The sequence below is a fragment of the Populus trichocarpa genome, chromosome 3 (assembly GCF_000002775.5).
Source record: "Populus trichocarpa isolate Nisqually-1 chromosome 3, P.trichocarpa_v4.1, whole genome shotgun sequence".
Classification (NCBI taxonomy): domain Eukaryota; kingdom Viridiplantae; phylum Streptophyta; class Magnoliopsida; order Malpighiales; family Salicaceae; genus Populus; species Populus trichocarpa.
The window spans coordinates 8,016,258-8,028,384 of record NC_037287.2 but is presented as its reverse complement, the minus strand read 5'-3'; the positions used below and the strand labels follow the sequence as shown (position 1 = coordinate 8,028,384).

At 33.9% G+C, this 12,127-nt stretch overlaps 1 protein-coding gene and 2 long non-coding RNA genes across 16 annotated transcripts in view; 2 read left to right on the top strand and 1 right to left on the bottom strand.

The window, feature by feature from the left end:
• LOC18110418 (uncharacterized) overlaps positions 1–12,127 on the bottom strand; it is a 99,819-nt gene that overhangs the window by 13,097 nt on the left and 74,595 nt on the right. The window lies entirely within an intron of this gene.
• LOC18110417 (uncharacterized) lies at positions 696–1,709 on the top strand. Its single transcript, XR_002981084.2, has 2 exons — positions 696–1,227; positions 1,569–1,709. It is a non-coding gene; the product is annotated as an uncharacterized LOC18110417 (long non-coding RNA).
• LOC127905079 (uncharacterized) lies at positions 8,454–9,474 on the top strand. Its single transcript, XR_008058741.1, has 2 exons — positions 8,454–8,992; positions 9,334–9,474. It is a non-coding gene; the product is annotated as an uncharacterized LOC127905079 (long non-coding RNA).

Below are 12,127 nucleotides of genomic sequence, written 5' to 3'. Positions count from 1 at the left end.
GCTCTTGAGTCACAATCTAGAAAGGAACAAATTCAGCAAGCATTAAACAACTACTAAAGTATAAGTTAGAAGGATGATTGCAGTTAAACATTACCTTTGGCTTAGTGTAATCACAAGCAAAGTGACCAGGTTTACCACAATTAAAACAATTCATATTCTTGTTTTTCTTACCGTTGTGTTTCCCACGCTTGCGCTTATGTCCACTACTACTTGCTTTTATCCCTCTCTCGCCATATTTGGGACCCTTAGCTTTACCCTTTTTTATATTTAGAGTCATATGTTCCACGCATCTTAGTTTCAAATATAAAAGCCTCGTTTATAGGCTTCTTAGCGTAAAGTCGATCTTCTTCAAGCTCAACATGACGAGCAACATCATCAAATGTCTTAATGTTGTCATTGTGGGTAAGGTTAACATACATGGGTTTCCAATTGCTTGGCAAAGAACGAATAACTGCTTGGACTTGTTGTTCATCAGTCATCTCACGCCCAACACCCTTTAATTCACTGATTATGTTAGACATGACTGTAAGATGCTAGCCTAGAGAGACATTTTTTTCACAGAAAAATCAAAGCCACAGACAAGTTCTGTGTTTTTTTACAGGGCCCCCCCGTGTCCATGAATGACAGCCACAGGTTTTCTGTCGAAGAATTCAACTACCTACCTACCAAGGGTCTCTTACACAAGAAAAATCATTTCCGGCGCCGCATTTTATACTTGCTCTCACGTCACCTGTGGATTTTCGTTCTTTCTTTTTTTCAAGTTTCAAGATATTTCATATCCTTCTCTGAAATCTCGTCGGAACCATGATTCCTAACTTCATCAAGGGACCTCTCTTTCTTTTGTCACAATCCACCGTCCTTTGAGTTCTTTCGGTGCCTACTAAATGAGCCTCACGGACGGCTCTGCTGCGTGGGCATTGCTCTCTCAATATTTTTCATATCCTTGTGAACTGAAAGCTAATCAGAACCATGATGAGTATCTTCAAGAGACCTCTCTTTCTTGTGTCAAAATACACCATAGTTTTGTTTCTGATACTTGCTGCCGGTGTTACTCTTGTGATTGCAACCTCCAAGCAACCAAAATTCCGAGCAAGCAGCATGTATTCTTCACAAAGTAATAGTCCCGTTCAGCCATCAGGACCTAATCCTTGCAGTTTCCTGCCTGGATCGGGCCACTGCAAACCTCCCAAGTGATTCATGTTTCATGCATAATATTGTCCACTCGCGGTACGTTTTTTAAGGAAAAGAATGCAATTTTTTTTTTGTTTTTACTTTTTGATAATTCTCTTCTTTCAAATCTTGCGATTTGTGGTTGTATCATGTTAAATGGTTATGTTTTTACGACATTAATATTTTTCTTTATAGAGAAACTGTAGAATATACAGAAAAAGATATGTTTCTTTCATAGAAATACTACTCTCCCTTCCTTCTTGTACCTCCTATCAATATAGACTATATTTGAGTTTTGTTTTATAATTATTTCTTTCTCTTAATTTCTGACAATCTTGTGATCTCTCTGGATTTAGACTGACCATGTTTTTTCTCTTTCGCTTACATATAAATTTCAGGATATATATCATGTCGATGATGGAAGTGGAAATCACGAGCACAAGTGGGCAATAGAGAGTACTGTACTGGCAAGGAGAGTTGATATAATGAATCCTTCTGTATGCAAATTAATGATCATTAATAAATATTTCTTTCCCTAATTGGTGTTGGTTTGTTCATCTTGGATGCTAACGATGCAAATATCATATTGAGTGTTGAATTAACCAGGATGTTTATTGAAATATTGGATCCTCAGTACATATGCTGAAGGAATTTTTTATTTTTAAATTAAAAATGAATGAGCAGTAGTACACGTGGAAAGTTGACGACACATCACATGCACCGTGTTGACTATTGAGGTCTTTGATAGCTCGGGAGTATATGAGATCGATGGTGATAAAAGTGCCATGCGTCCTGATTTTCATACAGGGAAAGTCCGGGTATGTCTATCTATTATCTGGGTTTAGAAATAAGAAACAAACAGAGACAGTAAAAAATCCAAAGAGGAGATGTTTCAGGGAAGAAAGTTAGAAAAATACCTTCCACCATGTCACAAGGGTGTCGAGATGTATGTATTAATTTACATTTAACCAAGCATAAAAAATACTGAAGAAAAAAACATGGGGAGAGAGTGGGCAATGGCTGACTGTAGCAGCTGATGGAATCGGTATGCTACCAAGTCCAGCCATTTCAATTTTAGACCATAAAACTCTATAGAAGAAAAGAGAAACAATGGGACACGAAAAATTAATTTTCTTGCGTAGTTCATGATTTGCCAAAGCTCTACATCATTTCCTATCTCATGCTCCAACACATTGTGGAAGTAATGACAGGTCAAAACATTTGCTTCCAAAACAAATGAGAAGATTGTCACTACTAGATAATTGATAAACACAAATAAAAATACCGAAGAAATTTTTATGTCAGTAGTATATTGCAATAATATTTACTGACCGAATTTTTTATCCATCGGTAAACACGGACATAAATATTCTCATGGTATATACCGAGGGAATCGCAGTAGGAAAAAATAAAATAAAAAAAGGCAAACAATACGATGACGTGTAAGTTGTACATACGACGTTACCGACAAAATTATTTCGATGGTAAAATTCATCCATGAATATCTTAACGAAAAACTTTCGTCGATATATACCAACGACATTACGGAAGTTATTACAAAGGACTCAAGAAGGAAAATCATACGATGACATGATATTTCTACCAACAGAGTTACCATTAGAATAATTATGTCGGTAATATTTAATTTATGACCTGGCGCTCGACTCTCCTCCCCCCTCCCCCATTTCTACTTCTTCCTTGTCCATTTTTTTCTGCAACAAACAACCACCCCTCCCCCCCCCTCAATCTCAACACAGCTCAACTTCCATGAACGTGACTAGGTTTTTTTTTTATATATCTTTTGAAAGATTCTAATGAATCATTATAGGATGGTTGCATAAATCACAGTAAATTATCGGTTGTTGCATAAGTATTTATCATTAAGTCATATAATAGGTTGAGTGAGGCCGGTCATGTGAGAATTTTCGAATGAATGAGAAACATTTTATCTGAAGGGAACATGCTGAAAGAGAAATTATAGGCTGCTAAGTCTATGATGAAACCCCTTGGTCTAGAATACCAGAAAATTGACATGTGTCCAAACTTCTGCATGCAATACTGCCTTGAAAATGTAAAGCTGACCAAGTGCAGGACGTGTGGGCATTCTCGTTATAAACCTAGAACTAGCAGGGGAAGGACTCTTGTCAAACATAAAAAAAATTAGATACTTCCCAATCATACCTAGACTGCAAAGGTTATTCATGTCACCAAAGACTGACAACATTTTTATCTTACAGATTACAACTCTTGGATATGAGCCAAGCCTGGGGAAGCTTTTTGTGAAAATGCACGGGCGAAGTGATGACCGTAAAAAAGGGGTGCACCAATTCGTGGATAGCCAAGCTCAACACTTTATGATATATTGGTTTTCAACCATTTTTTTCTTAAGTTATTATTTACTTGAATTTGATGAATTTATTTTTCATTTTCAGGAGACATATAATAGCTGGTTGAATGAGAGATATGAGGATAATCCTTCGACCCACCCGGATATTGATCCAGATTTGTGTTTGGAGGTAGGATGTATCCGGTGGACCCGATAGAAATTGGATGTATGGACTCTTTAACACTACGACTAAGAACTTGTAGAAGACTTGTAGTGTTTCAATTATTGGATGCTCGCAATTAATCTTGAGCACTCAATCTCCAAAGTTCATAACCTTGTTATATCAAATAGTATAATAATGTACGAATCATCTCATTGAAAAATATGAACAACTCTTTACGGATTATGAAGAACTCCACTGAATGGTAATGGATATAAGATCATAGATGAGTGGTACATGTGCACCCCATTATTGGCCCCACGGTCCTAGGAACGACCAGCCTCCTCCTTCTCCTCTAGCGCAGCTTCTATTCTAGTTTCATTGTATTTGAACGTATAAATTTGTAATAAATATTTGATTTTTATATTAAGATAATTGATTTTTAAATATTTTAATTTTATATTAATTTATTTTTTTAATTATTTTCTATTTCTGTTTGATAAATATTTTTTTAAAAAATATATTTTTAAATTATTACTGACGGGGTTACAAACGGACTTATTCCGTTAGTATATTCCAGAGAGATGGAAAAGAATTACAAAAAATATCAATGCTACTGTTAAGTCAGTGACAAAATCAATCCGTCGGTATATTCTAGAGAGTTGAAGAAGAATTATTGTAAATGCCACTACAACTCACTGATGGAATTACATATGATTCTCTTGTCGCCGATATGCTAAATAGTACTAGGGCATTACCGACGAACTGAAGCGGGTAATTATTTTCTGGCACGCATGGTCCTTTTGTAAAGCCAGCGGTAAATTTATTCAATTTACCAACAAACTAGAATTTACCGATGATTGTTTTTCTGACAAACATTCTCAGCCCGTGATTTTATCGATAAAATAATCATAGATGGAATGTTAGTATAAATACCGACAGAAAAAATATTTTTCATCCATAATTCCGTCAATAAAATAATCACAAATGGAATGTTAGTGTAAATACCGACAAAACATTTTGTCAGTAAACTATTAAATCTGATAGTGTTTGTATAAGGTTGTCATTCTCTACATCACTACATTATGAACTTGAAATTTAGCAATGGATTATATCAAGTCAACAGAAGCAATAATATGGAGACAAACTCCATTTCCTCCTTCCAAGATAACTTTGAAAGTGTGAATAACAATTTCCCACAACATCAAGATCATCTAGATTGAAGTTTTAGTTTTTTCCCAATGCCAAGTACAAAACCTAAAAAAAAAAACAGAGAGAAATGTAATTATCACTCAAATTCTTGCTAAACATTCAAATTCAAGGATTCTTACAAGGTTATATTGCAAAGACTGCAAAATGCAATAGAATTGTGACAAAGTGCAGAATGGGGTGATTTATAATCAGTGATAACCAAGGCATTGCACTTTATCTAGCAATGCATCCATTGAGAGCCCTTCTTTTCATTTTGTATGCTTTTTTTAGCTAGATGGACTAGCACCCTTCAACCTTTTGTGATATACTAAGAGAACAAAAATCATCTTTGAGATATAAGAACCCTAATGAATTCAACAAGAACTGCAAAATCATATTGGCACATCATGTGCCCTTACTAAAACGGGCAAACTATATTAGATAAATATCTCCTCAAGACAGTTATCCCAATTCTATCCTGATTCCTAAACACTATTCCATATTGCTTGCTATCATGTCCCAACATCATTAAAGATATTCTCCTTTGTTAATGCATTACTTTTTTGGACCAATGGACATTGGTTTCTCTAGAATATAGAAAAGAGCATTAGTTTGATCATCACTGTAAATTACACCAGCAACTTCTGCGGTGGTCCAAGAATACTTGTTATCACCAGTAAAGAAAACAAGACATGTTTGTTAATGTACATGACTATCAAATACAGTTCTTCTCTATACAATGATTAAAACTAAGGGAGATTCTTTTGATATATATAAGGATTACAATGCCTGATGAAGAATATCAACCCACCTTTAATGATATGTAGGGCTTCCTAAACTTGTCAGGGATGGCCAGGAATCCATCCAATAAAGTTCATGGACACTATTTCTTGGTAGTTTGAAACTTTAGAATTGAGATTGACATTACTTGCATAATTGTCACTAATTTCATCTCCACAGTCCGTAGACAATTACAGAAAGCAACTTATAGAATTGAAAGGAAAACTTACTAGTGAGAATTCGTTTTTTTATCCCCGAATCGATTACTCCAGCACCACTTCAATTACTAGAACCAAAGTGATATTCCACAGTACGAACGTGTTTATAAATCTTGTCAAAGTAATACAGAGAGTCCAAGATGGGAGAAGAGAGAACTATTATTCAACAAATGAAAAACTAAACCTTTTCATATGGGTTATGTCCCTTTATATATAATTAGAGGAATCGGTTACTTCTTTTAGTACCTCCTCTAAAAACTTTGATCAGGTCCATCCATCATATGGGTTATATCCCAGACTTGATTAGTTTTTATCGACTCCATTTCTTCTTCTATAACTTTAATCCATTCTCTTGCTTTAAAACTAGATAGATCATGACAAAATGTTTTAGGCTCTTCAGCATCTTATAGAGCAATCATAAACGCTTCCCCCTCAATCTCAAATTGATGACGAGGAATTGGTTCATGAATGCTTCTTCAAGGTTGAGATTGCTCATGATCTTGCTTCATGAAAGTAGGAATAAACACAAGATCACTCCCACTATTTCTAGAAGGATTAAAAGTTTCTTCTAAGTCCTCTACTAAATGGCTTGTAGCTCCATAATCTAGATTTTTTATTTTATATAATTGAAAATCTTTTTCAACCTCACCTATCATTGGAAAAACCTTTTCTAAGAATATAACATCATGCGATTCAATCTCCGTCACTTTTTCATTAGCCTTTTCACCAGTAAATACAAATCCTTTGGAATGTTCAGAATATCTTATAAAGATACATTTCTTCCCCCTAGGACCAAGTTTCCCATATTCATTAGAAGTATTGTGAATATAAGATGCACACCTCCATGGATGGAAATAACCTAGATTAGGTTTGATGTTATTCCATAGTTCATATGGGGTGGATGAGACATATTTAGAGGGCACACGATTAAGTATGTAAGCAGCAGTTAACAATGCATCTCCCCAAAAGGAAATTGGTAAGTTAACTTGCGTCATCATTGACCTAACCATGTCAAATAAGGTTTTATTCCTCCTTTCTGCTACACCATTTTGTTGTGGAGTATAAGGAATAATTAGTTGTCTCGTTATATCATTTCATCAAAAAAAATTTTAAATTATTCAAATAGGTATTCACGTCCTTGATTAATTCTTAAAGCTTTGATCTTGATGCATAGTTTATTCTCCACCAGATTGGTGTATTGAATGAAGCAATCCAATGCTTCAGACTTATTTGAAATCAAATAAACATGACCAAACCGAGTAAAATCATCTATAAATGTGATGAAATAATTTCCTTCATGTCTTGGCCTCACATTAATTGGGCCACAAATGTCTTAATGAATAAGTTGTAATGGACTACTAGCTCTTTTAGCTTTACCAAATGGTAATCTAGTTGCTTTTCCAGTAAGGCAATGCTCACAAACGAGCAATTCCTTTTTGGTAAATGATTTTAAAATACCATCTTTTGCTAATCTATGTAATCGAGCTTGCCCAATGTGTCCTAATTTAGCTTGCCAAGTTATGATATTACTATCATTAATAGTGCTCGAATTTTGAACAACATAAATTGAAGCATAATAATTAATAGATACATTAATGGTGTCTAACACCATAAAACTATTTAATACAAAACCAAAACCATAAAAAATATTATCCAGATATATTTTTACACAACTACCAACAAACGCAATATTAAAGCCCGATTGGAGTAAAGCAAGAACAACACAAGATTTTATCGAACTTCTAGAGCGTAGAGTATATTATAACGATAAAGTGTGTGACTGCCCTGCAAATCCAGTTTGCAGGTACCGATTCCAAGCACAGCAACAGAAGCTTTATTTCTCATGTATATGTATCTACTTCCCTTTGGAATTCAACAAAATTTCATAAAGGTTGTTCAATCCCTTGCTATGTGGTCAGTTGCTCTTGAGTCACAATCTAGAAAGGAACAAATTCAGCAAGCATTAAACAACTACTAAAGTATAAGTTAGAAGGATGATTGCAGTTAAACATTACCTTTGGCTTAGTGTAATCACAAGCAAAGTGACCAGGTTTACCACAATTAAAACAATTCATATTCTTGTTTTTCTTACCGTTGTGTTTCCCACGCTTGCGCTTATGTCCACTACTACTTGCTTTTATCCCTCTCTCGCTATATTTGGGACCCTTAGCTTTACCCTTTTTTATATTTAGAGTCATATGTTCCACGCATCTTAGTTTCAAATATAAAAGCCTCGTTTATAGGCTTCTTAGCGTAAAGTCGATCTTCTTCAAGCTCAACATGACGAGCAACATCATCAAATGTCTTAATGTTGTCATTGTGGGTAAGGTTAACATACATGGGTTTCCAATTGCTTGGCAAAGAACGAATAACTGCTTGGACTTGTTGTTCATCAGTCATCTCACGCCCAACACCTTTTAATTCACTGATTATGTTAGACATGACTGTAAGATGCTAGCCTAGAGAGACATTTTTTTCACAGAAAAATCAAAGCCACAGACAAGTTCTGTGTTTTTTTACAGGGCCCCCCGTGTCCATGAATGACAGCCACAGGTTTTCTGTCGAAGAATTCAACTACCTACCTACCAAGGGTCTCTTACACAAGAAAAATCATTTCCGGCGCCGCATTTTATACTTGCTCTCACGTCACCTGTGGATTTTCGTTCTTTCTTTTTTTCAAGTTTCAAGATATTTCATATCCTTCTCTGAAATCTAGTCGGAACCATGATTCCTAACTTCATCAAGGGACCTCTCTTTCTTTTGTCACAATCCACCGTCCTTTGAGTTCTTTCGGTGCCTACTAAATGAGCCTCACGGACGGCTCTGCTGCGTGGGCATTGCTCTCTCAATATTTTTCATATCCTTGTGAACTGAAAGCTAATCAGAACCATGATGAGTATCTTCAAGAGACCTCTCTTTCTTGTGTCAAAATACACCATAGTTTTGTTTCTGATACTTGCTGCCGGTGTTACTCTTGTGATTGCAACCTCCAAGCAACCAAAATTCCGAGCAAGCAGCATGTATTCTTCACAAAGTAATAGTCCCGTTCAGCCATCAGGACCTAATCCTTGCAGTTTCCTGCCTGGATCGGGCCACTGCAAACCTCCCAAGTGATTCATGTTTCATGCATAATATTGTCCACTCGCGGTACGTTTTTTAAGGAAAAGAATGCAATTTTTTTTTTGTTTTTACTTTTTGATAATTCTCTTCTTTCAAATCTTGCGATTTGTGGTTGTATCATGTTAAATGGTTATGTTTTTACGACATTAATATTTTTCTTTATAGAGAAACTGTAGAATATACAGAAAAAGATATGTTTCTTTCATAGAAATACTACTCTCCCTTCCTTCTTGTACCTCCTATCAATATAGACTATATTTGAGTTTTGTTTTATAATTATTTCTTTCTCTTAATTTCTGACAATCTTGTGATCTCTCTGGATTTAGACTGACCATGTTTTTTCTCTTTCGCTTACATATAAATTTCAGGATATATATCATGTCGATGATGGAAGTGGAAATCACGAGCACAAGTGGGCAATAGAGAGTACTGTACTGGCAAGGAGAGTTGATATAATGAATCCTTCTGTATGCAAATTAATGATCATTAATAAATATTTCTTTCCCTAATTGGTGTTGGTTTGTTCATCTTGGATGCTAACGATGCAAATATCATATTGAGTGTTGAATTAACCAGGATGTTTATTGAAATATTGGATCCTCAGTACATATGCTGAAGGAATTTTTTATTTTTAAATTAAAAATGAATGAGCAGTAGTACACGTGGAAAGTTGACGACACATCACATGCACCGTGTTGACTATTGAGGTCTTTGATAGCTCGGGAGTATATGAGATCGATGGTGATAAAAGTGCCATGCGTCCTGATTTTCATACAGGGAAAGTCCGGGTATGTCTATCTATTATCTGGGTTTAGAAATAAGAAACAAACAGAGACAGTAAAAAATCCAAAGAGGAGATGTTTCAGGGAAGAAAGTTAGAAAAATACCTTCCACCATGTCACAAGGGTGTCGAGATGTATGTATTAATTTACATTTAACCAAGCATAAAAAATACTGAAGAAAAAAACATGGGGAGAGAGTGGGCAATGGCTGACTGTAGCAGCTGATGGAATCGGGATGCTACCAAGTCCAGCCATTTCAATTTTAGACCATAAAACTCTATAGAAGAAAAGAGAAACAATGGGACACGAAAAATTAATTTTCTTGCGTAGTTCATGATTTGCCAAAGCTCTACATCATTTCCTATCTCATGCTCCAACACATTGTGGAAGTAATGACAGGTCAAAACATTTGCTTCCAAAACAAATGAGAAGATTGTCACTACTAGATAATTGATAAACACAAATAAAAATACCGAAGAAATTTTTATGTCAGTAGTATATTGCAATAATATTTACTGACCGAATTTTTTTTTATCGTTGAATCCATCGATAAATACAGATAGAAATATTCTTATGGTATATACCGAGAGAATCACAGTGGGAAAAGAAGAAATAAAAAAAAGACAAGCAATACGATGACGTGTAAGTTCTACATACGACGTTACTGACAAAATTATTTCGATGGTAAAATTCATCCATGAATATCTTAACGAAAAACTTTCATCGATATATACCAACGACATTACGGAGGTTATTACAAAGGACTCAAGAAGGAAAATCATATGATGACATGATATTTCTACCGACAGAGTTACCATTAGAATAATTATGTCGATAATATTTAATTTATGACCTAGCACTCGACTCTCCTCCCCCTCCCCTCATTTCTACTTCTTCCTTGTCCATTTTTTTCTACAACAAACAACCACCCCCCCTAAATCTCAACACAACTCAACTTCCACGAACGCGACTAGTTTTTTTTTTTTTAATCTTTTGAAAGATTCTAATGAATCATTATAGGATGGTTGCACAAATCACAGTAAATTATCGGTCGGTTGCATAAGTATTTACCATTAAGTCAGATTATAGGTTAAGTGCTTTGAAAAATAATTATTTATACAATACCAAACAGACTGTAATTAAAGGCTTAGCGATGTTTTGCATGTTCAATTATTTGAAAATTGGTAAATATTTTATTTAACTGTAATTAATTTTTTTTTTGTGATACTATTGGCTTGAAAAAGAAAATAAAAAACTCGGCGTCTTAAGCTTGAATCCGAAGAAGAAACTTCCATAAGCTCAGTTTCAATTAGCCCATAGTTATAAGGGCTCATTTTACTAATAGATGGTTGAAGATGTTTCTATCTTTTAAAAAGATTCGTTTTTATTTTTAATTTTTTTAATTTAAAGTTAATTTTTTTATTGTTTTTATATCGTTTTTATATATTGATGTCAATTTTTTTTATAAAAAATTATTTTGATATATTTTTAAACGAAAAACACTTTAAAAAATAATCATTATCATAATATTAAACAGGTTTTAATTGAAGGCTTAGCGGTGTTTTGCATGTTTAATTTTAATCAAAAATTGGTAAATCTCTTATTTAACTGTAATTAATTTTCCTTTTGTGATACTATTGGGAAAGAAAATAAAAATAAAAAAAAAACAAATACCATATATCCTTGAAACTAGAAAATGGAGAAAATTAACCTTCATCCTAGTCTTTAGTCGTTTCCTCCAAATGAAATGTACGTAGGTGTCAGCAATTAAATTATCTAAAATTATTCTTAACTTTGGATCAATCATAACTTAGATCTTAAACTTTAATATTTTATTTTATTTTAATAATTCGAGTCCCTAAACAATTTTTTAGTAATAAATAAATAAATAAAATTTTTATTAATTTTGACTGCATATGATATGATAGTTTTAAAAAATACAAGCATGATAAAAACAAGTGATTTTAAAAAATAAAAATAAATAAACACGACAACTTTTGCAATTTATTTATTTAAAAAAAAATACATGAATGATAAAAATAAGTGATTCTAAATAAATAAAAATCAATCTTGGTGTTATTGTGTTCTTCTTGATAAGAGCAGTGCTGATGAGATGTTTTTGAACTTCATCTCATTGAAAAATAAATAGGATATTAGTCTTATTTGATTTAATCTTTTATTTTTTTGATTGCTTTAAGGGTATCTTGAGATTTGAAATGGGTTTATTAAGGTTGTTAGTGTGTTCCTCGTGTGAAAACATATGATTGAAGAATGAGTTTTGAAGTTTAAAACATCGAACCCCAACTTTCCATGCACTTTCAATTCAATGACAAGAATGAGTGGGCAACATGTCATCTCTCTATTAAAAAAAAAGAGAGAG